Genomic DNA, 26618 nt, shown 5'->3' with positions numbered 1-26618 from the left:
TTCGGCGGCGGTCCTTAGCCGCCCCGGCTCCGACCCAGCCTCGGTCTCCTGCGCCGCGCGTTGTGGCGGAGATCGTTACCCGTGTCTCCATCGGCGCCGGCCAACGTTGACCCGCCGCTGGTCGCGGACTCTGCGGCGCAGGGCCGACGTCGGGTCGTTGATTAGTCTTTGGACGCCTCCTCTTCTCCAGAGGTTCGGCAGTTATTGGTTTAATCTTCTCCGGAGATGGGTCGCTGCGTCGGGGCTTTTTCCCCGGCGTCGTCTAAGGACGGCTTTTCGCCATCGCTGCGGCTGCAGTCTTTGCCGGAGGCACCTCAGGTTCCCCATTCCTTGGCTCCCCTTCCTGGACTTGACCTTTCCTTCCTCCAGTTGGACTGGGAGACGGCTGCTTTAGCTAGCAGCCATCGCCCACAGAGGAACTGCTTTCCCCACCACAGGCCCTATGAAGGCGGGAGCTTCCTTCGCTCGGGCTGTTTCCACAGCTGTTGGAATCTTGCGCATGGGCTATCCAGCTGCCCTTTTCCCCATGGATCATCTTCTGGTGGGCCTCCATCAGGGTTCTGGTGGTAGGGAGCTGCTTCTTCCCTTCGAGGCTTCGCTCCACACTTCTCTTTTGGGGGCTTGGGGACAGCCCGCCACGGGGGACCCAGTGCCTCAACATTTTCTGCACCGCCACCGTCCGGCACCGCATGATCCTGTCTCTTTCCCTCCACCCATCTACCAGGGACCCTCTTTTACAGACAGCCTTTCCCACCCTGCCATTGGTGTTATCTCCCCCGTCACGGGAGGCCCGCTGGTTGGATTCCTGGGGGCGCAATATCTTCGCCTCCAGCAGTGCGCCTTTGCGGGCCCTTAACACTTTGTGTATTGGCTAGGGCCACTTCTTGCTTGTGGGATTCAGCGGAGTCCCTTTTGTCTGCCGCTTCTCAGGAGGGTGCCTGTGTTGATCTGCGGCACCATGTGTTGGATGGCCGAGAGCTGGCAGCATTTATTCTTCGCTCCGCTCTGGGCAGTTCGGAGGTGCTTGGTCGTACCATGAATTCTTCAGTGGCCCTTTGTTGACATGCCGGGCTACGGGATAGTGTGTTCCCGGAGAATGTTAGGGAACAGCTGGTAGACCTTCCCTTTGATGTCACTCTTTTGTTCCACGCCCCTGCGGACTCTGCCATTCAGAGGTTTCTTGGGGGGCTTCATCCTCCTCCTCCTTCTCCCCCTCAGTGACCTGTAAGTCGGTCTGGTTTTGGGAGGTGTTCTCCTGTTGTTTCTGGGGCCTTGTAGCGGGTAGCCCCGGTTGAGTGTTCTGTGTGGTTGGTGTGCCATCTGGTCCTCTTGTTGGGACTTTGGTGCTATTGGCTGCTGGTCCGGCACTTTTTTGATTTGCGGTTTTGGTGGTTGATAAGCCGTGTTGGCCCTGAGATTAGGCCTTATGTGTGTTCTTGTTGGCTGATTGGCAAGCCGTCTGTGGTTCCTCTTCAGGTTTTTCTGTTTGTCCTCTGCTGCAGAAACTTTTTCCTAAGAGGGTTCCCATTTTCTTGGGACGTAAAATGCCCTATGTGGGGTAATGGTAGCTATTATTTAGCTCTATCATGTGCTGGGGAGGAGTGGTCGTCCTTCGGCCCTATGTGGGGTAATGGTTGCTATTATATAGCTCCATCTTGTGCTGGGGAGGTGTGGTCGTCCTTCGGGCCTCTGCTCTCCGTGGCGTCATCACGGTGTGTCGCAGATGCGATCCTCTAGCTGATGGTTTTATAGTGGCTTGCGTTGCTCCCTGCCTGTTGCGTGGTGTCTCCCCCCCCCCCCCCCCCCCCCACCGCCCAGCGCACAGAGATGCTAGGCAAGAAAGTTTTCCGGGTCCAGTCTCACGCCTGGGGATAATTCTACATGAAGGAATCTGCGGCTAGAATAGTCTCTACCAGATACATCGTTACCGAAGGTTAGTAACTTGTACGTCTGGGGGGAGGTGGAAGGTGTCTGCAAAAATAATGGGGTGTCTGCCAAGCGAATGGGGTGTCTGTAAGAAGGTGTCTAAGAAGAAAAGATGTGTCCACAACTCATAGTTTATAAATAAGTAAAACTCATTAAACAAATGAATCAAGTGAAATGACCCCCACACCCACCCCCGGAACTGGTAGAGTGGTGCCCGCAGCAGGTCCTATGCCTGCTTCACACGTGCACATATAACTGATTACATGTGAACACATGCACTGCACACTGGCAGGACCCGAGGTACAGAAGCCTGGCATGCATTGGTGCATCAGGTGCAGCGGCACCAGGGCCCTGAGGGTTTGTTTTTTGCTGTGCAGGACGGGGCATCAGAGCAGGGGGTGGAAGGAAAGGGTGGGGTAAGAGCCAGGGATAGGTTCAGGGAACCTCGAAGTGCCAAGAAGTACTGTGCATGGAACAGGGGGAGCTGCAGGGTACAGGAGTAGATCTTTTAGCAGGGAACGGAAAAGGGAGCAGTGACGTAAGCAGGGTATACAGCAGGTTGCAGGGAGGGCTGCAGGGCACGTGAATACGGTCTGACCACATGGGAAGGGAGCAGGGTACAAAGCAGGGAGTGGCTGCTGGGCAGAAGTACGGTCGGGCAGCAGCTGATGAAGAAAGAAGGGCAGAGGAGTAGGGCATAAAGCAGGATGCGCAGTCTTCTCGTCTGTGCTCCCTTATGGTCCCCGTCCTTTCTCTCCGCTGGACGCTGCTGGGATTTCACCTTTGTGCTTTGGCAAAACGCGGACATCACCGGGCGTATCCATCTGCAGCAGCCTTCAGCGCCGACATTAAGGCAGAAAGTAAGGCCCCTAAGCCCATATTTACATAATTTATAAGTTGTGTGATACACCTGGTGCAGGTATTTAAAGTGAATGATGCGCAGATTTTCCTTGGTTGTGAGTGCGCTAGTGATCGGACAGCAGTGCTCCCAGTCCTTGTGTGTAATCTATGGATCTAGTTTCTTATTCCATCGCTCCATACGGTTATGATGTAAGTGTTTTTTCTCTAGCTGCCCTATATAATTTAGTTACCAGTTTGCGTCTCGTGGGGCTAGTGAGCAGGGTGTGTAGAGTCTGCAGGGTTGACGGTTCGAGCTGAAATGAGGGAAAATAGGCCTGGAATGCTTTCTTCAGCCTGTGCATAGTGAACATAAATAGTGGTGTGTGATTGTGTATATAACTTAGATCTGTAGGTGTTAATGTGCCATCGGGAAAGACATCCTGTATTTTGTCAATCCCCGCCAGCCACGCATGGCTCCCGTTTCGTGCTTTACGGACGCACCCACGTGAAATGCCAGGGACATTGTAAAAAGTTCAATCGGGTCAGGGACAATCGATATTTGCCCGGCGGTATTGCCTCTGTGACCCTCTAGTTATTTAAATCAATGAAGAGGCAGGCGCTGGAGACTGGAAAGCAGGAAACAAGGGTTTTTTTATTCTCTCCGGAGGAGAACACAACGAAACGGACAGAAGGTATCGTTCTGAGGTGCTCTAACTGTATTTCTGAGGCCTGGCCTCTTATACCCACATTTATGACTTTATTGTAGATTACACATACATGTTAAAGCTTTGATGTACGGAAAAGACATTCTCGGAACTCCCCTTTGGGCCCGTTCCCACACACATTTACAGTTGAAGTCCCCACCCTAGTCACAACAGGTGATGAGCATCGCGCAGCTGGATAATCCGCCGATTCACGGAATGTGGGGAGTTTGATCGGATCTCATGGGGTGGGGGCTTTGATCAACCCGGGGATTCTTTGATGGGGGAAGCTTTCTATTGTACGGGGAGGGGCAAGGATGGTATCGGCAGAGCTGGGTGTCGGCTTGGGAACGGGGAGGACAAAACGGGCACACGGGGAAAAAGGGGGTTTGCATCTAAGGGCCGGAGATCATGAAAGGAAAGCAGGGAGGTGTCGCGCTGGGAACAGGATGAGGGCCTGGGGCAGAGCAGCGCTGAAGAGGGGTTTATGACTCAAGGCAGGTGCAAGCAGGGGGTGGTCAGCGTGCAGGCTTAGTGAAGGCAAAGGGCTATGTCAGGGGCCAGCGGCATGCAAAAGGGTTTGTTCTGATCGGGGCATCTTAAAATGGCGGGCGCGCACGACAAAAGTGTGGCATCAGGGGAAGAGGCAAGATGGCGCAGATAATGTTCACCAAAACGCACTAATTTTCCACAGTCCTCCCTTTAACATATTCAAGACATCTTGCTGGTTCATTTTCTATTCGGTTCTACTGTGGTGAGCATGAGAAAGAAAACGGTAGGAACCCTAGATGAAAAAGAGTTGTAAACAATACATTTTGAGGTTTCTAGTTTTTAGGAGGTGCACCTATTTGATAAACTTTGATAAATTTGTTCAGCAGGAAAGTCATAGGAATGAAATACAAAAAACGGTTCTGCAGCGAGAGCAGCAAGTACATATCATAACGTGAACTGGCAGGTTATTACATATTTCGGATTCGGATTGGAGCAGGATCAATACAATGGCGGCTGGGAGAGAAATGAGGCGTAGCAAAACGGTGGTTGAGGATGTCAAATGTTCGAAGTTTACGAGTTCTCATTGTTCTTTGTGGTCTTTCGTTGGCGCTGTTGAGCACCGGCGGTGGAGCTACGAGTCCAGCTCTGTTCTAAGTTCTGCGTTGCAGGGCACGACCCTTTCCTCGCGTCTCCGGTCGAAAAGGTCCTTTTCGCCCTGTGTCCTTTGAGGTGATTGTCAGAAAGTTCAGATGGAAGAAGAGCGTTCAAAACAGTCCATAGGGTAGGTCAGAGGAAAAAGGGGGATGGAGCAAGGCCAAATTGGGAACAAACTAGGGGAACGAGAGACTTCAAATAGGCGGGCGTGTGACGGAATTCAGAGAGCGGGGACTTGTCGACAGGCACTGGACGTCGAGCAGGGGCATCAGGTCGACCCTTTCTTCTCATGCTGTCGAAAACAGTGCCTCGTCCTGCAGCTCTTTTCGGTCGTGTCTCGCCTTGGCTAATGTCGCAGGTGTTCCTTAGTCTGCAGTCGGGCCTCGTGCTCCCACATCCGGTCCTTCTCTCCTCCAACAGCAGTACCCTTAAACAAGTTTGAAAAGACAGTCTTTAGAAAATTTGCAGATGAAGATAATCAAAAAGTCTATTTCTCTCCCAGCTCCAAGCAAAGAATGAAAATGTCCGTTATATTTAATGTTCACAACTGGCATATGAACGACCGGTGACGGATCTGTTGGATTTACTATGACTTTCCTTCATAATTATTTATTACAGGCATGACAGTTCATCTGATGGTAACCCACCTTCGGGAGACAAATCCGGCAAAGATATGCCGTTCTCTAGAGTTTTACATTTACAAAAGGGTACAGTGAGTCGTCAACATGGTACTACACAGGTATTTTGCTGAGAGACGAACATGGCTAAACATTTCCTTTCTATCGGTGCATCCTGTTTTTCAACTACTGCGGGGTTCATTTTGATGATTTCTTTACCTTGGTCTAGTCTGTTAACCTTGTAAAACATCATTCTGGGTCCTACGTAACCTTTTACAGCCCGGTTACTTAACTAGGAAGGACAGGGGTTTTATGGGAAACAACCAGGGACATAGACAGGGGAGGTAACGGGGGTGGTCACTTTTCCGGTTTGGGTATTGCGACAATTCGGGGAGGGGAGGGTCGCGTATTCTGAGGTCCTTGTTTTATACTATAGGAGCCGTTTGACATGTAGTTCCCTTATTTCGGGTCAGATTAGGGAACCTCTGTCGTCTTACCTGTCCTTTCCCTTACGGCCCAACCTGGGTTCATTGACTTCTAGCGGAAAAGGAGAGGTAATGACGCGGCTTCAGGGTGATTGTATTAGAGACAAGTTTTTGTGCAAATACTGACGGTATTTGAAGCCAATTAGGTGGTGTGCTAGGGGTGGCAATCTGCCAATTTCGGGGCTAACCACTCGGAAGAGTGGGAGTGCAGAAATAGAGAGAGAGAGAGAGAGAGAGAGAGAGAGAGAGAGAGAGAGAGAGAGAGAGAGAGAGAGAGAGAGAGTGCAACGGCAGGCTAAATAGTACACGTGCAACAGAGAGGGTGGCAGTGTATTCAAGAAAGGCTATTTAGTGCATTACACAGTAAAGGGCATTCACGGGTCTGCGTTAGGATCTTGTAATCATGCAGTTTGAGCATTAGACAGGGTAGAGGGGACATGCTTTGAGAAAAAAGGAAAGAAGAAAGGAGGTACCATTTTGTCGCACTTTCTCGCATTCTCGGTCCTTTGACCAGTTGGGTCAACGCCTCAGTCACACACACACACATTCCCTCACAGTTTCGCATCATACGTGACATGGGTTCATTCGTCCGGTCTGGTTTAAGGGTGATCACTTTTTATCAGGTTGTGCTAATTTTTCGGGTTTGTTCGATACGTGAGTAGCTTGCAGGCGTGCTTAGACACCACCTTGCGGCGCTAGTCCGCTTCGTGTATTAGACGTGGCAAGGCTTCAGATCTTCGCCACACCTCAGCTGTAATCTCTGATGTAACCTGCAGAAGGAGGAAAAAAAGGGGGGGGGGTGGGGGAGACAGCATTCGCGCGCATTCAAATACATGGATTCATAAGTCCTTTACTTACCTCTTACTCGTCTTTCCTCCTTGGGGCAGGGTCCCCGGGGATATGGTTTCCGGAGTCGAGGGGGGGGTAGTGCGTTCATGTAGGGCGTGTGCGGGGAAACATAAAAAGGAAACCAGAGGTGCCTAGTGCGAGGTATCTAGTCAAAGGATGTATCTTACTATCGGGATCCTTAAACCTCTTTCAACGCCGTGGCGTTCTAAAGTTCTTCGGTTCTTGGGTCCCTGCTACTTTGGAACGTTGTACTTTATAATATTTGCATTATTTCATTTCACCCTTCTTTTACATTCCCTCATTTACACCATTCGTTTTACCCATCCTTGGAAGTCAAGGTCTTCCTCTACGCGAGAGTTCACGAGTCAGTTGCGTACTTTGAAGGCGGAGTGTCGTGTTGTTGACCCGATCCGTCCTCCAGGGCTGGGTAACCATCTTCCTTTAACCTTAAAGAGAGAGCAGAGTAGGGTGCACAGAAAAAGAACTTTCCCACCGATCCCACATTTTTAAAATAAAGCATGCAATACCCGTCCATAGTTTCAAAGACTTTATTTTGCAAAATTATTTCAGCATATGGATTAGGAGGGTGCGGTCGTATTTGGCCGGTCGTGGCAATGGCTAAAGTGCGTACAGTGGGGGGGGTGTCGTTTGCAGCAATAAAAACATCGGAAAGTTTTACTCATCCATTTGTAAGAGACTAAAACGTCTATTAATTGGCTGGGGGTTCGGGGGCATATATTTTCATAATTTAGAAGCATAATCATAACAGTGGTAATCAGATTTCCTATATGCATACCGTACGTGTGCGTCGTAAATGGGGTTTACACCAGTTATAAAAATATAATACATTGTACATTCGTAATCAACATTTGTAACGGGGATCTTTTCACACTATTCGTCGAGCGAGTTCTCTTTGTCTTTTCTAGCCAAGTGTACAAAGGATCATATAAAATCTCAGAACATCAAGTTTATATTAGTGCGAAGGAACACCACGAGGTGTTCGTAAGTTCCGATTGATACCAGCGCCATTTTGGGCGGGGCCGGCACAGTCCGGAAGCAGCATCAGGGGAAATGTTTCCATTACTGGCAGTTTGGACCAGAGTCCTTTTCGGCAGTTCTAGAATTCACGCTAACAGAAGGTGTGGCAATGTCATGTTTGTTTCGTTGGCGATCAAGGCAGCCGTCCCTTACCGGAAACCTGCAAAGGCCGAAGGTTCCGCCGGGGACCTTTGTATGATCTTCAAGGCTGCGGAGATGCTGTCGGAGATGGGGGCTCGTGCTCCATGGGACAAATGTTCGAGTTATATGGCTGGCCAAAGTTACTCTAGTGGCCGGGGCCCGCCTTCCAGCGGATCCAGACGCCATTTTGAGGCCCTACAGGGGCCACTCTCGTCGAGTTTGCAAGAGTGGAAGAGATCCTTCGGAGTGAAAGGAAGAGGTCCCTGTTTTGTGAGAGCGGGACGTTCAGCTGGGGTGCAGCTGTGATGCCCCCACCTGGGGGGGCGAGGGAGACTCGTTCACATCGTCTCCTTCTCCCGGTGCACTCCATGCCGCTCCTTTTCATCGCCCCGCATGAAGGCCTCTCCACATCCGGTGTTCCCCAAGTGCCACCATTGTACGTTCGGTGCTGCGCAAATACTGGGGTGCCACCATTGTACGTTCGGTGCTGCGCAAGTACTGGGGTGCCACCATGGTGTGTTCGGTGCTGTGGAAGTATGGGCACCATCGCCTGACTGGGGATGTTCGGCGTCGGGCTGGGGGCTGGGAAACCTCCTACCGGTGGAGGTGGGAGAGGCTCGTCCGCGTCGCCTCTCCCTCCCAGCCCAACTTGGACAAATTGTTGTGGAGGTACGTGCAGGACATCCCGCCGTCCAGGACTGCTGCGGCTGTGACGGAAGAGAAAAGGAAGAGGTGCCTCGTTCTCCTCTGGACATGTGGCGGGACTACCTTAGTCTTTCCAGGCCCGTTGCGGCCGGCCAAGGAGACATGTGGCGGGACTACCTGCAAATGCCCAGGCTGCGGGCTCCTGCCTCTCCTCCGGCTCCCCCATACGTTAAGATTTCCTGACCAAGAGTTGGCGGCGGGGCTCGCCTTATATGGGTTGCCGTTGGTTGGGCGTAGCCGTAACCCTGCCCTACTTTGGAAGGTTCCAGAATGGGGGGGGGCGAATGTTCTGTTTGACTTTCATTTTCTACAGTTTACCGTTATTATTCCTTGTTTGTTGTGTTAAATTAAAAGTTCAAGTTCATTAATGGTCTACGGATTTTGCTTTACCATTTCTTTCTTTTCAGGTTGTTTTTATGCTAAGTTTCTGCTAACAGAGGTTGAGTAACACGGAAACACGTGTAGAGGGATGACGCAGATTTGTACATTACATACACACAAACTCAGACGGGGGAATAGTACAAGTATGACATACAAAGACCCAAGACAAAAATAAAAAACAGTTATTGGCCATAATTATCTCTTTCCGTCTGTGCATTTTAAACGAGGCTGGGTTCCCGTCTTGACATTGCCCGACCTAGGAGAACTTGAGCATGCCGCTGAGATTTTCCTGGCGAAATCTGTGCCATCGGGCATAATCAAACGCGGTGGTTCTGTCTGGTCTGTCTATGTAAGTCGGGTTCTTCTCTGTCTCGCGCCTTTTCTCGTACTGTCGGTCTGTCGTTCTCGTCGGCCCTTTGCCTTTACTCACGCTCAGTAGAGTCGGGCATTGGGCTTTCCAGTGTCCGACATACCTACAAAAAGCGCATTGGTCTGACCCTAAGTCTGGTCGTCCTTTGCATAGTGTCGGGGGATAAGTTGTGGGTAGCGGCGTCCTGGGGTTGTCCTGTCGGTATATTTCTCTACTTGGTTTGTCCTCGTCTTTTCTCTGTCGTTTCGTAGCCTCTCTGCGCCACATACCGAGACTGTCGAGCATAATTGGCGTCGTCTTATTATTTCGAAGGGCTATTTCTAACGTTTCTATTTTATCAAGGTCAAAGGATCCTGCCAGTGGCCACTGTTTGTCTTGGCTATCTTCGGTATACCTGTGCCATAATTTATTATAAGCTATGGTGACTAACCCATAGTTTATGAACATGTCCTTATTAGGGGTGCCTTCTAGTGGAGCTATATGGTCCACCTCCAACACCCGGTCCGGGCTAAACAGGCTATTTATCAGTGGGGAGAAGACAGACATGACGGCTCGTAACGAGGGACTAAAAAGTCAGCACTGCCTATCTTATCACTAGGTGCAAAGACTAGACAGAATATTTCTATTCTACGTTGTTTGCAGGTAGTGAATACCTCATGGATCAAAAAAAAATTATAAAACCAAACGACCAATAAATAACAATGGGGAGAATGAGTAGGTCCGCAAAGATCTGCGTTACCTACCCTTTTCACTATCTGCAAAAAGGGTGGTCTCTTCCCTGCTTGCAGACAGGGAATCTCCAGGAAACAATAGTTTTGTGAACAACAGTTCAGTTTCAAGCAATTATTGAGTGGGGGAGAAAAAGAACAAGCACGGCTGCTACCCTACCTATCCTCCACTGCTTGCAAAGGGAGAGAGAGCCTGTTGTTTCTCCGTTTGCAGACAGTGAATCTCCAAATAAAAATAAACAGAGCAATACTAGTATTTTGAACAATCAAGCAATCAAACAAATTTTTCGCAACTTGTCGTGGCAACACGACCTTACCCGGACCATGTGGACAGTTTCTTGTCTTCCGAATCCAGCGCCCGATCGTCCTCTTTTTCTCGTATTTCTCACGGCACTCCTGATGGTTCCCAGTCAGGACCGTAGATCACTCGAGAGAGGTCTGTTCGGAACTAGTGAAGTTCGGATGATCGGCTGCCAGACGAGGGTCTATTGGGCAAGAGCTCTCCCGATCGTTGCAGTCGTTCACTCTGTCGTCGGGACCTCTCCCACTGGATCCACGAGTCGCTGATGGGCCCCACGCTTGGGACGCCAATTGTAAAAAGTTCAATCGGGTCAGGGACAATCGATATTTGCCCGGCGGTATTGCCTCTGTGACCCTCTAGTTATTTAAATCAATGAAGAGGCAGGCGCTGGAGACTGGAAAGCAGGAAACAAGGGTTTTTTTATTCTCTCCGGAGGAGAACACAACGAAACGGACAGAAGGTATCGTTCTGAGGTGCTCTAACTGTATTTCTGAGGCCTGGCCTCTTATACCCACATTTATGACTTTATTGTAGATTACACATACATGTTAAAGCTTTGATGTACGGAAAAGACATTCTCGGAACTCCCCTTTGGGCCCGTTCCCACACACATTTACAGTTGAAGTCCCCACCCTAGTCACAACAGGTGATGAGCATCGCGCAGCTGGATAATCCGCCGATTCACGGAATGTGGGGAGTTTGATCGGATCTCATGGGGTGGGGGCTTTGATCAACCCGGGGATTCTTTGATGGGGGAAGCTTTCTATTGTACGGGGAGGGGCAAGGATGGTATCGGCAGAGCTGGGTGTCGGCTTGGGAACGGGGAGGACAAAACGGGCACACGGGGAAAAAGGGGGTTTGCATCTAAGGGCCGGAGATCATGAAAGGAAAGCAGGGAGGTGTCGCGCTGGGAACAGGATGAGGGCCTGGGGCAGAGCAGCGCTGAAGAGGGGTTTATGACTCAAGGCAGGTGCAAGCAGGGGGTGGTCAGCGTGCAGGCTTAGTGAAGGCAAAGGGCTATGTCAGGGGCCAGCGGCATGCAAAAGGGTTTGTTCTGATCGGGGCATCTTAAAATGGCGGGCGCGCACGACAAAAGTGTGGCATCAGGGGAAGAGGCAAGATGGCGCAGATAATGTTCACCAAAACGCACTAATTTTCCACAACATCAATGGGGAGTATACAGGCAGTTTCGCTGCTCTGCGGCCAAGCGCTTGCCAGGCCGCAATGGTGGTGTCAGTAGGGTTAATTTCAGACCTGGGCGTGCCCCTGCTTATGTGAGTCAGTATGGATCTCAGTGGAATGGGGTGTACATTGCCATCTTCTATTGCCACGTGTGGGATAAAGTTATGAGTGGTATACCAGTAGTGAACATAATGAGATTGAGCACAAAGATAATACAAGTGCATATCAGGCACACTGAAGCCCCCCTTTGCGATAGTCCAACATGAGTCGCCAGTCCCACCCGCGCTTGCTTGCCGCCCCATATAAGCCGAAGTAGCAATGACCGTAGCGTTTTAAAGAAGACTGTTGGTAGTTGTATGGGAATGTTGCTAAAAAAGTAGAGAACTTGGGCAGCACAAACATTTTTGTTTGAGCGCCATGCGTTCGGCCAGTGAGAGTGATAGACGTATCCATCCATCCACCTGCTGCTCTAACTGCGTGTGTGCTCTGCCATAGTTTTCACGGACAACTATCTCAGGATCGCGGTGCACCCCCACCCCCAAGTATAAAACAGGCTCAGTCGCCCATATTAGGTGGATTTCAAGATCGTGAGGTGTTGTCTCAGCGGTACCACCACCGGCTTGGACCAATTTATTGTGAGGTCTGAAAAGCGTCAGAATCTTATATATTCTCTTAGGGTTGGCGCCTTGAAGGTGTGTGGTTCTCTGATGAAAAGCAGCATGTCGTCTGCATTTGAGATGCTTTTGAGGCGATGCACAAAGCATAGCGCTGCTTGTCTATGGCTTTGTCTAATAACACATGCCAGCAGCTCCAGCATTACAGCAAAGAACCGGGGATAGGGGGCAGGCCTGCCTAGTCCCCGCTGTATAGTGTCCGTGGTGGTGCCCTCACCCGCACCCGGGCAGTGGGGTTGGTGTACAATATTCGTATCCAGGTGATGAAGAGCAGTGCAAATCCCATGGGTTGGAGAGTGTAAAAGAGATATCCGCATTCAATGGAATCGAAGGCTTTGGACGCCTCCAGCATCACAGCCGCCGCCTTTAACTCTGGGTCCAGGATATGATACATGGCAAAGGGTGTTCTTAAATTGTGAGGTGGACCTATCCAGTATAAATCCCGATTGGTCCTGTAGGACCAGGTTAGACATTAGTAGTTTGAGTCTGGTAGCCAAAATAGTCGTCAGGATCTTCGCGTCTGTGTTTATAAGCGATAGCGGCCGGTATGAGTTAGCAGGGTGATGATTAGAGCCACTCGGGTGCATGCCCGACTCATGTGATTCTGCAAACATTTCAAGCAGATGAGGAGCCAGCTCCTCAGCTAATGATTTATAGAACTCGCAAGTGAGTCAGTCCGGGGCTGTCGCTTTTTTGTTGGGGAGGGTCTTAATCGCTTTATGGATGTCTTCTATGGTCATGGGTTGGCAGAGATATTCTCGTTGGCCGTCTGAGAACCACGCTAGAGCGATGTCCAACAGATAGTTCTCTATGTCTGCAGTAGATGCACTGGTCCGCAACGTGTATATATCTTCATAGGTTTGTTTGAACTACGAGGCAATATCTTTTGTGGTGAAGGGATCTTGGTGATGGTATTCCCTAGCTTTTATCCTGCTCGCCAGGTTGTGTCCTGGCCTGCCTCCCTCCCCGTAGGCCCGGGCAATGTGTCTTCATGACAGATATAGGATTTCATCGTTTGCGAGGTCGTTATATTTCAGTATTGACTCTTTGATTTGTGCGAACAAGAGCGGTTGGAGACCTCGCAAGTTCCTTTTCCAATCGAATTAAGGTGTTTTCAGTCATAATCAGCTGACCGCGGATGTCCTTTAATATGCCTGCAGTTGTGCTGATACAACCTCCATGAATCGTGGCCTTGAAGGCCTCCCAGAGGATCGCTGCGCTATCCACCGACCCCTTGTTCTGCTCAAAGTATTGGACAATGGCTTCGTGAATGGTGTGCATATAGAGCGGGTCTTGCAACGCCACAGAGCGAAATCGCCAAGTGTACTGCCGACTAACCATTTGAGAAATGTAGTGTGAGAGCATGACCTCATTGTGGTCAGTATCCTCGGCAGCCCCCCTACTTCAGAGACCCACGTTGTCGCCGTCTCGCTCATTAACCAGTAGTCTAGGTGCGACCAGCTACTCTGTGTTGTAAAAACATGTGTCCTCTCTAGTGTGTCTGCGTGCTGCGGGCACCATACATCTGTCAGACATAGCTCCGCCATCCCATCGTTGATGGCCCTGGCCGCTTTGTGATTGTCCACCCATGCCACTTGGCTTATCCTTACCTGGATCTAGGTGAGTATTGAGATCTCTCCCCCCTCCCACTCCCCCAGATTATTGTAGCTGTTGGGTAGTCCCTCAATATGGATACTACTTTTGCGTATAGCTCAATGGTGTCCGTGTTAGGACCGTAGACATTTACCAGAGTGACCAACTCCCCCGCCATTTTACCGTGTGTTATGGCATAACGGCCTTCATCGTCTGTGCAACTTTTAATCACAGTGACTGGATGGGATTTTGTGACCAGTGTGAGGACCGCCCTAGCATATAAGGAGTACGATAAGGCTAGTCGATACCCAGCCTTTTTTGATTCAATATGTGCCTCAGTCTGATGTGTCAGATGTGTTTCTTGGATGAGGGCAATTTTTACCTCTGGGCGGTCCAAGTATGCAAGCACCTGTCGTATTTTCTTGGGTGAGTTGAGCCCGCGCATGTTCCATGTCAAGCAAACTATCTTTTCGCTATCTGCATGCAGCATGCGAGAAGGTCCAAATGTGCATATGGCACCAGTGTGCAAATGTAGCTCTGCTCTGTCTGTAGTTGGTTTTGTGAGTAACTTGCTGCAGCTTAAACAAACCCCATAGTTTCCCCCACCCACTTCAGCAACCCCAACATGCCATAGCCATCCCAAACCACACAGAACGAAACCCATAAGTGAAACTGAGCTGAACCCAGTTGTGGGGAAAACCCATCGGGGAGCGCTGGAGCGCAAGTAGCCTCCCTGGTGAAGAGGGAGGTGGACAGAAAAACAGTAGTGAAAGCAGAATTACCCTCCGCTTATCAGCAACAATAAGAAAGTAGATAAATCTTGGCATGCACAATATAATAACAGAAGTCTTATCTGTGTGGCCAAAGTTCAGATCATCTCGTCAGGTGGTGATTACCAGGTGCTGTAGGTGGAGTATAGTCTGTGCCCGGTTAGCATAGCAGGAGGCAGCCAAACTCAATGCCCGGCGTATGTAATATGCGTGATAGGAACAGTGTCTCATTCCGTAGCAGCATGCGAATAGCCATCGCTTGCATCATCCACAGGGCTGGTGGTTGTTCGATTTTTCTGTTTGAGAGTCTTTGCATAGTCCAGTGGTGAAAATTCTTGACTTGCCATTCAGGTCAATGCGGAGCTGCGCTGGGTACAGCATTGCGTAGGGAACCTTCTCCGCCATGAGGATCCGCTTCGCTGGTTGATACTCTTTTCTCGCGGCTTGCACTGTTGCAGTGAAGTCTGGATAGAAAGCCAGGGAGTTCCCTTCATGGATTACGTTGCCTTGCTCTCTGACTTAACGCAAAACAGTGTCAGGGTCTCTATAATTGAGTAACCGCCCAATTATGTGGCGTGATGGAGCACCCAGTGGAGGACGGGTCGCCAGAGAGTGGTGTGCACGCTCCACTAGGAGCTTGGGCGACAAATGGTCAACACCAAAAATTGTCCAGAGGAAGTTCTCGATATATGGTTCAAGACAGCCAGTGTTAGTGGACTCTGGAAGGCCTGTGATCCGTAGGTGGTTCCGCCTTGATCTGACTTCCAAGTCTTCAATTTTGGCCTGTATTACGGCCTATGCCTTCTCCATCGCTATTGTTTTGGTGGTCATTTGTTGTAGTCTATCCTCGGCATCCGATATGCGAGGTACGTGTTTGTCCAATTTGGTGGACATGTGATCCGGCAAACTGTCCGTGGGAGCATCCATTTCAGAGTCGGAAATGGCCCGCAGCTGCAATTTGGTGGACCTGCGTGGCTCGAATGCGAGGGAAGGCTGGCCTCGTTCAGTTTTGACCCAGACAATGAGAAATTTGCGTGCGTTTTGGCCTGTCACGAGTCGTGCTGTCAGGGAGAGCCGCTAGTTAAGTGTATAGGTAATATGCCACCTCGGAGTGCACATCCGGTCAGAGCCAGGGTCTCTTCGCGACCTGGCGGGGCAGGAGGCAGGCGGATCCCACTTTAAGCAAAGTGCTCTTGTGTGCTGATCTGCAGATTTCAGCCAGGAGGGAGGCAGGATGCGGCATCCACACTTGCTGAATGCGTGCCATGCTGATTCAGAGCCTGTGTTATGGCGGAGAGGTTTGCGTGCACCCGCTGCCACTATAAGGGCTGTCCGGTGTGGGCTAGGTGCTGCGGCTGACGATCATGCCATGATTTCAATAATGGCCGCAGTGAGGAGGCTCGCCCTCCACAACATGCCGCCCGCCCCATGGCCTAGGTGTGAGGTTAGTGTTCAGCGTGGGGGCTGTGGGCCGAGTGCGGGTGCCGGCAGCAAGATCAGGCCGCACACAGATGCGCCACTAGTGCGCCACATGGTGCTCCGTTTGTCTCCGTGGCAATGGGCCCTCCGCGGGCGCATCCTGGTTTTACTGGGCGGATCCAGCTTACGGCAGCGATCCTCCTTTGTAGGCCGCCCGAGTCCGGAGGCGTTGGGAGGGTAGCGGTGACCACCTCTGCTGTCTCTTGTTCCTTCAGTCACCGGTCATCAGATCCCCCGGGTGGGCGCCGCGATACAGGCCCCGCAGTGCACCGCCAGTGTCAGTAGCAGCGTCTCCCAGGCAGCTTCTCCCGGCTGAATCATCAGCCTGCCATCTTGCGAGCTCAGGCCCAGGTCGTGGCTCTGCCAATTTTCGCAGCGATCTGGGGAGTTGGCAGCATCTGCACTCGCCATCAGCAGTCTCGAGGTTTGCACACACTTGTCCCCTGTTTATCCTTATTTTTAAGTGCGGGGGATGCAGGATTGTTGACGGATAGGTGTCCGTCCGGCGGAGCTGCACTAAAGTGCAGCCATGTTGCTGTGCGCCCTCTAGCGCCCCCTAACCTGAGATGATCATTGCAGGTGTTGAGCCAATTGTGAAAAGTGTTGAGGGTCGTCTAGTCACCTCTGCAGATCACAAGAATGTCGGTGATGTATCTCTTCCAGAGATGGATATGTGTCTGGAAGGAATTGTTCAATGATAGGACGACCTCCTCCTCCTCCTCAAACAAGTGTGTGAAAAGATTCGCGGAACTCTGCGCAAAGGTGCTTTCCATGGACGTGCCAGACACCTGGAGATAGTTGTGTTTCAAAGAGGAAAAAGTTCTCCTTCATTGCCATGGTAACACATCTCATGATGAATAGAATCTGTGTAATGGTGTATGGTAGATGGAGATTTAAGATAGGTTCGATTGTGGCCAGAGTCTGGTCTTGAGGTATGCACATGTGCAGTGACTCTACGTCAAAAGACACTCAAAGTTGTCAGGTAAGCCCAAACCGAAAAGGAAACACTAAGTCAGAAGAAAACTCTAACTTTTCCTTCCATTCTCGGAAGGTGGTCGTGAAGGTTCTCCAGGGTCTCCTAGTGAGTTCCTGAGCTGAGCTGCAGCCCAAATTCCTAGGTCCATTGGCGATATTGCAACAGATCAAGGGTTTCAAAGAAGACATGCTGCACATTTTTACTACCCTACTGCCTTCCTCTGGTCCCCCTCTTGGCCCAACTGATATGAGGAGGCCTCCAGTTTTGGATGATTAATTGTAACTATATTATGATAAAAATGTATTTTTAAACCTAAAGCCAGTTGCCTATACACATCCCTTGACACAGACTTCAACTCTCCACTTAGTCCCTCTACTGAGTAATTTGCTTCTTTTGTCATGATGATCAGTAGGGCAGAGAAGTACTTGATTAACAGCTGCCCTCATTGGAGGTGCAAACAAACTTCTTTACCAAAGGTCTGTAGCCAGGGCAGATTTCAGCCGCGCCACTTCTACCCTTCAATGATGCACTTATGGACATGCTCATGGGCACCTTGGTGATGCCTTGTAGGTGTTTGGAAAATGCATGTTCTCATCTGCCAGCCTTGCAATCGGTTCAGTCAATTCAACTTGCCTCGTAGGCTGTTGTTTGCATGCCTTGTAAGACATGGTGGCTAATATCTTGCCATCGGACTCAGATGGCCTTTGTGCCAACATTCAACAAATCATTCAGAATGGTCATGACTCATTAAAATATGTAGTTGGGTTGGGCATGGACTCTACTGACTGCCTGGGTAGGGTAGTTGGTACCAGCATGCTTCAGCAACATGCCTGGATAGGTTTCACAGATTCTCAAGTGATGTCGGACAATCACTCCTAAACATGTACTTTGATGTCACCAGTCTCTTTGGAGACAAGGTGTGGACACTGTATTGGAGCACTTCATGGTTGAAATCATTTTATTGAATTTTTGCATGCAGAAACAACGCGCCCACCTACAACCACTGGCCGGCGGGGAACAGTGTAAGCATCAGTGAAGTTTCAAAGAGAGGAAAAATAGGGAGGAATTAGAGAAGGCAGAGAAGGACTTGAGAAGACTGAGAGAGAATACTGACAGAGACCTACCCACAACCCAATGTACGACATGGTAGGGATCTAGGCCTTGTGCTGTTGCAACTCCTCTTAGGGTGGCGGCACATCAGCGAGGGGAGCAGTGGGAAACCGCAGGACCCTTAAGTGTGGGTGTACTTGTACTTGTGAAGCGCACTGCGACTCCATGGAGTATCCTGGCGCTGAGGGGGCAGGTGAGTTTGACTAACTCAGAGGATAAGCCACAGTGGACCCCCAAGTTTTATCAAATTTAGGCAACGTGTGGTTAATCCCGGCAGTGATCCTTTCCATCCCCACCACTTCCCACAATCTATGCAACAAATGTAATTTAGTTGGGATGTCCTCCATGCCACACTTGGCTAGAAGAGTCTGTTCATCTGCCCCAAGGGCCAGGGTGATTGCCCTCTCCCTGCAGCAATGGAGAGGGTACATGAGGGGGTTTGGAAGCCCCAGCAGGATGTAACTGGGGAATCTGGAAAGTTCAGTCTGGTATATGTGGTCAACCAAAGGTAGGATCGCGTCCCAGTGGGTTTGCATCTTGGGGCAGTGCCATAGGATGTGGGACAGTGAGCCTGTCTGGCAGCATTTGCGCCAACAAAGATCGCTGCTGCGTGGTTTCTACTGGGCGACACGTGCCGGGGTATAATACCAATAGTGCGTGATTTTTAGGAGCATCTCCTTCCTCTAGGTACTGCACGATGAGGCCCGAGCTCTGTGTACGATGTCCGCCCACTCCTTCATGGAAAACTCTTGCCCAGTTCTGATTCCTACCCACGCTGCGCTGGGCATTTAGCGGGGTTCTTAGCCTTGTTGAGGAAGCCATAGATATCTGACAAGAGACGTTTATTGGGTGTGCGGGTGGCATACCAAATCTCAAACTTAGTAAGGAGCCGACCTGCGTGAACGCAAACTTGAGCCTGTGTGACCCAATGGCTCAGTGCCAGGGACTGCCAGTACGCTTCTTTGGGGATCATTTAGACCTCTACCAGTTGGGGAATGTCCATGATGCCCTGCAAATCAAAGAGGTTGTCCAGGTGCTTACAGTTTGCTTTGTGCCATTTTAAGCATGCGTTTCCTACAAGAGCTGTGGGAAAGTACCGGTTACCAATAAAAGGGTCAAGGGAGATACAGCGGTGGACAGTCAACATCTCTCCTGTACCTTATCCCACACCTTCATCGTGGAGCGCAGGACTGGGGAAATGTACACGCCCAGCGGGCGATGACGTTTTGGGAGCCTGGGAACCTCAAAATGTGGATGCCTGCCATACCCCTATACATGAAGCACCAGTGTTTTTCTGATTTTAGCTAATACAATTCAACCATCCAGTGCCTCATAGTAGCGCCATAGATGTGGGACCCAGAGTCCCCCGTCCTCTGGCTCAGATACGTGAGAAGACATGCCATATGCGCTCTCCCCCCCCCCCAGATGAAGCCATCGAGCAGGTGCTGCAATTGGGCCAGGATCGTGGGCAGCGGACAAATTTGGGGAGGGTCACATCGCCACAATTGCGATCCGGGATGGATACCGACTGGTCCGGGTCCACCAGGCCCTGCATATGAGGAGCAAGCCGAGACGCCAAGATGCTGGTGAAGTTCTTCAGATCAACATTAGGCAGAGAGATGGGGCTGTATTAGGCGCACTCTTGGGGGGGTCCTTCCCCGGTTTGGGTATGACCACTACCGCATCCTTGTACATCGATGGGGCAAGCATTCTCGTTGAGCGAAAGGTATTGAACAGGCTCGCCAAGAGAGGGGGGAAGATTTTATAGACCGAAAAGCCATCTTCGCCTGGGGCCTCATCCGACCGGATATCCGCTTCCAAGCAGGTCGCTGCTGATTCCAGGAGCGGAGTCACCGATGCAGCTTGTGTGTACTCCATGGCCGCATGTGAGTCCAGGCATTCGGTGGTACAGAGCAGTGTAGAAAGCCTGAAACTTTGCCGCAATGTCCTTATCCGCCCTAAGGATCTCTCCTGGGCCATCCCTAATAGCCACGACCCGGCGTACCGCCGTCTCAGCACGAAGAGTGTGGCCAGGAGTTTCCCAGCCTTGTTCCCCCTCCCCCCCCGTAGTACGCTGCTTATTGCAGAGCAGGGAGTATTCGGCGCGATCAAGGTCAAACGCCCTTAGCTGCTTCCGCGGCGTCATAAGTAGGCGCTGTGTTTGGTCCACCCCTGTGCGTTTATGGACCCCCCTCCAGCTCCTTGATTTGGTTCTCCAGCTCCCCCCCGCTGGGCCCTACTATCCTTGTTCAGGGACACCACAATAGCGATACATTGGCCACGGAGGTTCACCTTTAGGGCATCCCAGAGCATATCTACCCCGACCGAGCCCGTGTCATTCACCTCCAAGTAGGCTTTAATTGTGCCCCGCAGTGCAGTAACATTGGTGTGGTAAGTGAGCAGTTTGTGATTTAAACGCCACAAACCCAGCCGAGGTGAGCCTCCAAGGAGGAGCAGCGTTAAAACGTTCGGGGAAATGGTCAGAAAGCACCAACCCCCCAATGAATACATCATCAGTGGACCCTGTGACGCTGGGCAAGGTCCAGAAGAGATCTATGCGGGCGTACGTTTGGTGCACTCCTGAGAAAAAAAGTGTATTCTCGGGCCGACAGAAAGCGATGACGTCAGGCATCGGTAGGACCAGCCTTCCCCCAATCTTTGGAGCATCGCCTCTGAGATCGATCCTGAATGTCCCACCCTAAGCGCTGACCTGTCGAAGCGTGCATTCGGGACTAAATTAAAATCTTCACCAATTACTAAGTCTTCGTCGGGAGACTCCAGGAGCAGGCTGAACGATTCCTGTAAAAGGCCTCCTGATGGTCATTGGGGCTATAGACCGAGGCTATCGTGTAGCCACGCTCTCCCATTAACACCCGTAAGGCCAAGAGGCGGCCAGCTACCTCTTTGTGGATCCCCCTTACTGTCCCCTGAAAGTGTGTTGCGAGGAGGATTGCCACCCCCGCCTTCTTTCCCAGCCCGATGAGAAGCATTGTCTATCAAACCATTTGGACCTAAGCCTCTTCCAGTCGGCCCGCATGAAGTGGGTCTCTTGTAAGAGACAAATATCGCATTTACCATCCTTCAACAAGGCAAGATGCGCGCGCCGCTTTACAGGCCAATTAAGGCCCCGAACATTGAAGCTCATAATAATCACTAAGTTTTGTCATGGTGTGTAGTGGGGGTGTATTACTGCACACTTATCAAGCACCTCATGCACATAACTAGCAGCAACAGGGTACCCGCTCCCACCCACCCGTGTCCCACCACCGGACTGCCCTCCAATCCCTTCAGCCCCCTCCCGCAGCACCTCACCATCTCCCCACAGCATGACAGCAAATCCGAAGTGTATGTGGTTGTATAGGACTAAGGCGGCAGGCCAAGCATCCAGTACTGCCCTCCAGGGAAGAGGCAAAGAAGATTGACATGCAAAGCGCCACCCACAATTGCAGCGGCCCCGTCTCCCGCCCCTGTGGTGCCCGGTCCCCTCTGGTCCCTTGTGCCGCCCTTGACCTCCAATATTGAAGGGTCACCCTTCCTGTCCGTGGAAGTGCTGCAGATCTCTTGTGGGTAGAGAAAGAAAAGTAAGGGGAAGAGAGAAAACTAAAGAGAAGAGAGAGAAGGTGAAAAGCACAAGGAGATTTCAATATCCTCTTCCAACAAGAACAAATCGCATCAACGTGCAAGGGTCCACGAGTCTGATGGATGGTCATCACTACTCTGGAGGTGGGGCTCCACCCACCAGGACCAACATCCCTAACATCTGAACATGGACAGAACATCCTATCACCAGGTCACCGGAAAACTTAACCGAACATCATTCAGTGGCCTGTTCACCGGTGCCCTCCCGGTCTTGCATCTGTCTCAACAGGGCCGCTCTTTCCTTTTGGGGCTCTTCCTCTGAAGGTTTTGCCTGGGTGCCCCTCCTAGGGCCTCGCCCTCCCGCCCGCGATGGCTTCCCCGATGATGGACCATCCTCCGTCGCATCGGAGTTGTTGGCTACTGCCAGGGCATCCCCCAGTACACCCTTCACCTCCTGTAGATTTCCGCACTCAGTGTGTTGCTTTATTCCAGACGGACAGTCTAAGCGGGTGCCCCTACCTGTAGCGAATGCCCTGCTCGTGGAGGAAGGTCGTAGCTGGTCGTAGCTCTTGTTGCCTCTGAGGGGTGAGTGGCGAGAAATCTTGAAAAACTCCCACCTGGAGACCCTTGAATTACACCGTTGCTCGATCATGCGTGGCGGCCATAATAATCTCCTTCTGCTTGTAGGAGGGCAGGCAAGTAAGGATCTCTTGTGGTTGGCCGGGGCCAGAGGCGGGTCGTCCGGCATGGTGAGTGCTGTCCAAGTTGATCTCCTTGTCCATCAACTCTGGGTTCATGTGTTTGAAAAAGCGATAAGCCCAGTCTTCCAGCTTGCCGCCGTCCGCTTAAAGTGGCATGCCTTTAATGCGTATGTTGGAGCGCCGCAAGCGGTTTTCCAAATCTTCCAGTTTGAGGAGTGCTCCAAATTACACTCGCGGAGATCGATCAGCTCTCTGGCCTGCTCAGAGATCTCTTCCTCTCTGCGGTCCCCATTGTGCTCCAGAGTATCCACTCTGTCACCCACTTCGTGGAGCTCTGTGCGTAGGCCACTTCTTGACGCAGACCTGCAAGTCATCTGAGTGATCTGAACAGCTGCTCCAAAAAGCACTTCGTGATTGGATCGGCAGTATGCCCCGGGGCCGGGTCCACCGATCCCTCGTTCAGTTGAGACCCCGTAGGATCTATGCCGGGCTCCCCTCTGCCTTTTTCCTGCCCGTTTTCTGAAGCATGTCCTTAATCAGATTTTCCTTGCTCACAGTTTCTTTCTTGGTCCTCTGCGTGGACATGGCGGTAGGTCTGGAAGGAGCAGGCCGGTCCACCAATCACGTAGGCACCTGGAAAGGTCAGCCCAGGCCGCTTCGCTGCTGAGGGGATCAATCTGGACCTGCACCCGTGGGGTGGCATGATGTGGGGTGTGAGCCGTACGCCAGACCTGTGCTTGCAGCGCAGGGAGGTCCCTGGTGTACTCGAGGCCACAAAAGAGTCTGGGTTCGTGTTTTGCAGCAGGCCTTCTGTCCTCCCAATGCGGCTTCAAATTAGACCCCGTACCCTGTCGTGGCGCAGCGCTACTGCTAATCCGAGCTGCAGGGTCCCAGCGGTGCTTCCGAACTTGTGATCCTAATGGGAGGGGCCCCTCTATTCCCTCGCTCCTTCCTCTTGTCAGCAAGTTGTAACCACAAGTATGTGGCAAGGTTAGAGCCACTGACGCAGTGTTGGGGCGCCCCTGGTCTCTGTACAGGCGGCAATAACGCCGCAGGCCCTGCACAGGACAAGCCCGGGTCTGCTTCACCCCCGCCCGGCGCCACCTCCAGGCCACACCTGCGCTCCACACCACACGGTCCAGGGCTCCGGTTTGCCAAGGCCTCAAGGACTACCAAATCTATGCTGGGGGGCTGAGTTCAAACTGGGCCCCTGGGACTGCCACCTTGCGTCTCCCACCTTCACCGCTTTGAGGACCCCCCACTCACTGCAGACAACAAAGGCCGCACTGGTCCAACAGGCCCCCCTCAGGGCCGTACCTCGTCAGGCCTACCTCCTCAGGATGGGAGCCCAGCCACAGATCTCCTCACTGGGGGCCGCGTGCTGCCGTTGCTCCGCTCCAGTTCACGGCTGGAAGCCGAATCTGCCGCCCTCACTGGGAAGGGTTCCTGCACCGTCGGGATCGCGCCACCTCCGATGGCGCTGTCACTAGGCCGCACTCCTGCTCACCACCCTGTGTAACCAGGCTATTCTGCAGGATCTCCAGAGGGTCAGGCCGCTCCTCGTGGCTGGCGGGCTCAAAGCCCCTCTGAGGTGCTTCTCGTCCCGAGGAACACGCCGCAGCCCCACGAGCAGATGCTGCAGCTCAGTGCGCGGGCACCGCACCCCTCCTTTGGCGGCCTGCTCCTCGCTGCAGCCTCCACGGGAGCACCGTCTCCTCAACCGCAGGTCTCCCGACGTCTGTGGCGCTGCGTAGAGATGGTGTCTACTCTTGACCTCCGGACAGGGCACCACTCCTGTGTTCCAGACGCTGTGAGCTCGCTTTCCAGTGCTTCACAGGTCACGAGGCTGCAGGTGGAAGTCAAACTAACGGTCACGGCGAGCGGAGCCCGGGAGAAATGGTGCTACTCCTCCGCCATCTTGGCCACGCCCCCGTTGGAGCACTTTAAAGAGAGCAAAGCGATATCACGCTCCCTCGGCCTAGCATCATTCCCATAGCAGTTTCCACAGCAGTATTACCCTTTTGAGGCTTCTGTAGAGATTTGTATTAGAGGCCGCATCAAACTCTTGCCAAAGAAACAGACCTCCCAAGTCTGTTGAGCCAAAGTTTCAGATTCCGACACAGACCGTCTCGGCCACCAGGGGCAAATAACTACCCAATCCCCAAACCACTGGGTCAGTGCTGATGTATAGCCCCATGAATTTTTCCTCGGCATCGCACTGTCCATCTGTTGGAGGCCAGATCAGTTATTACTTCCACAAGTGTCAAAGCATTATATTGGATACATCGCCGTTTCAAATTGTACAGTGAGGCTTCACCATACAGTTCCTTTTCAGCCCTCCAAGCATGCCACACACAGTACAATGACTTCCGAAGGACGACTTGTCAATTTTCTTACAAAGTTAAAGCTCTCTTGGAAAAGGGAACTAGAGATGGGTGCTGGCATCAGAAGTCTGGAGTGGCTGCTGCCCCATTTACTTTTGGTAGTCGAAGGATGGAGGACTTTGTCCCTGAACTTCCTACTAAAAGAGTACAAGTCCAAGATGCTCGCTCTGGCCCACATATGAGTATGCCCTGGATCCAGGCAGCTTAATGGTGGCATTGGATCAGCAGGTTGTGCATTTCCACATCCCTGTCATGCAACCCTACAGACATCACCTGCTTTTCCAAGTAGGTCACAAGCATGATCCATTCTCTGTGTTCTCTTTTGACCTTACCAGTGTTCCCTTTTACCCCTACTAGCACCCATCTGGTGTTCATGAAAGTGATGCTTGTGGTCACTGCCCATCTTTGGAGGTTGTAAGTACCAGAATTCCCCTATTTCCATGACTAGTTGCTGAAATTGAGCTTGTCTCAAACACTTCTGGACCGTCTTCAGACAACGGGAAGTCATTAAAAATTGCTGAAATTCACCATCAATGTGCCGCAATCGCTGCTGACTCCTTCACAAAGGTGCCCTTTCTTTGGCCTGATCCTGGGCACAGTGCTGTTTGGAACTTTTCCCTCAGCCTTAACAAGTCCAGGACGTTATGACTATGATCCCACGATTATTCAGTCCTTGATCTAGGGCTCAGTGAGAGAGGCTCTGTGGTTTCTTGGCCTCCTGGATCTTGCTAACAGGCCACACCAGGTGACACAAGCTGGCTCTGCAGTTGTGTTGTGTAAACTCTCTAGTTGTACATGGTATGCTCTCCTACCCATAGGTGACACAAGTGAAATTAGTTCAGTGCACCAGTGCTGAATGTGAAAGAGGTTATTGTAGACCCTCAGAACCCTATCCCTCCCTATAAAAGGATCAGGGGCACCGTGGAAACGGAAACCTGCTTCGTTGTTCACAGTATCACACACACACACACCTACACACACACACCTACACACACACACACCTACACACACACCTACACACACACCTACACACACACCTACACACACACCTACACACACACCTACACACACACCTACACACACACCTACACACACACCTACACACACACACACACACACACACACACACACACACACACACACACACACACTGCACTAAGAAAAAGACACGAAATAAACCATATGTTATGTTGGGGATAACCTGTTTCTCAGCACATCTAAAACAAAAATACTGGAAATCATAACCAAGCATTGGCGTAGTCAATATATCTCACTTTTAAGACCTTATATGTGTTTAGTTATGCAGCACATTATTCTGGGTGGTTCAATCATAGCATAATTCCAGAATACGTTGTAAGTTATCTCAGGCCCAATTTTCATCCATTAAAAAAATTCAAATAAACTGCACTCCAAATAAAAAGTGTATGCCGAATCGCAGGCACAACGCAAAGTAACAAGTCCTTAGAAGATGAAGGTACCACCCTTCCCACCATGGGACGAGCCTGGGAATGAGGAGTTGCTCATTTTAATGAGAGAGTGGCAGATGGCCCATTTGGAGGCCCAGAGTGGACTAGGCAGGGGGCAACTATGAAAGAACCAAGCATAGTGTACCAGTAGAGAGGCAAAGTTAATGAATGCCTTGTACCACTAACATTATTTGTGGGATTTAATGCCTGTAATCAACTTTGCCAACAGGTTTTGTATCCTATGACAATGACGCATCCTTGGAACTAAAGTTCTTTCACAAGGTCTAAAATGAAGCAGGCTTAAGGATGAGAAAGGTGATCAAGTGGGTAGACTAAAACTTGTCTCTTTGACTTGCAGGACTATGTTTGCCATCTAATGCTCTTTTCTTCAAAACACACCCTGCACGATAACAGATCGATAACTGATTTAATGTTATGCAAAACACTTATGACGGCATGAAAACTCCCATAGGTCC

The 26618-nt window shown here is 51.2% G+C and overlaps 1 protein-coding gene across 2 annotated transcripts in view; it reads left to right on the top strand.

Annotated features, from left to right (window-relative positions):
* Positions 1 to 26618, top strand: part of CEP192 (centrosomal protein 192) — a 2224848-nt gene that overhangs the window by 666426 nt on the left and 1531804 nt on the right. The window lies entirely within an intron of this gene.

Source organism: Lissotriton helveticus, chromosome 4_1, assembly GCF_964261635.1.
Source record: "Lissotriton helveticus chromosome 4_1, aLisHel1.1, whole genome shotgun sequence".
Taxonomy (NCBI): domain Eukaryota; kingdom Metazoa; phylum Chordata; class Amphibia; order Caudata; family Salamandridae; genus Lissotriton; species Lissotriton helveticus.
The sequence above is the reverse complement of the archived record's forward strand: the minus strand, read 5'-3'. Positions and strand labels throughout refer to the sequence as shown.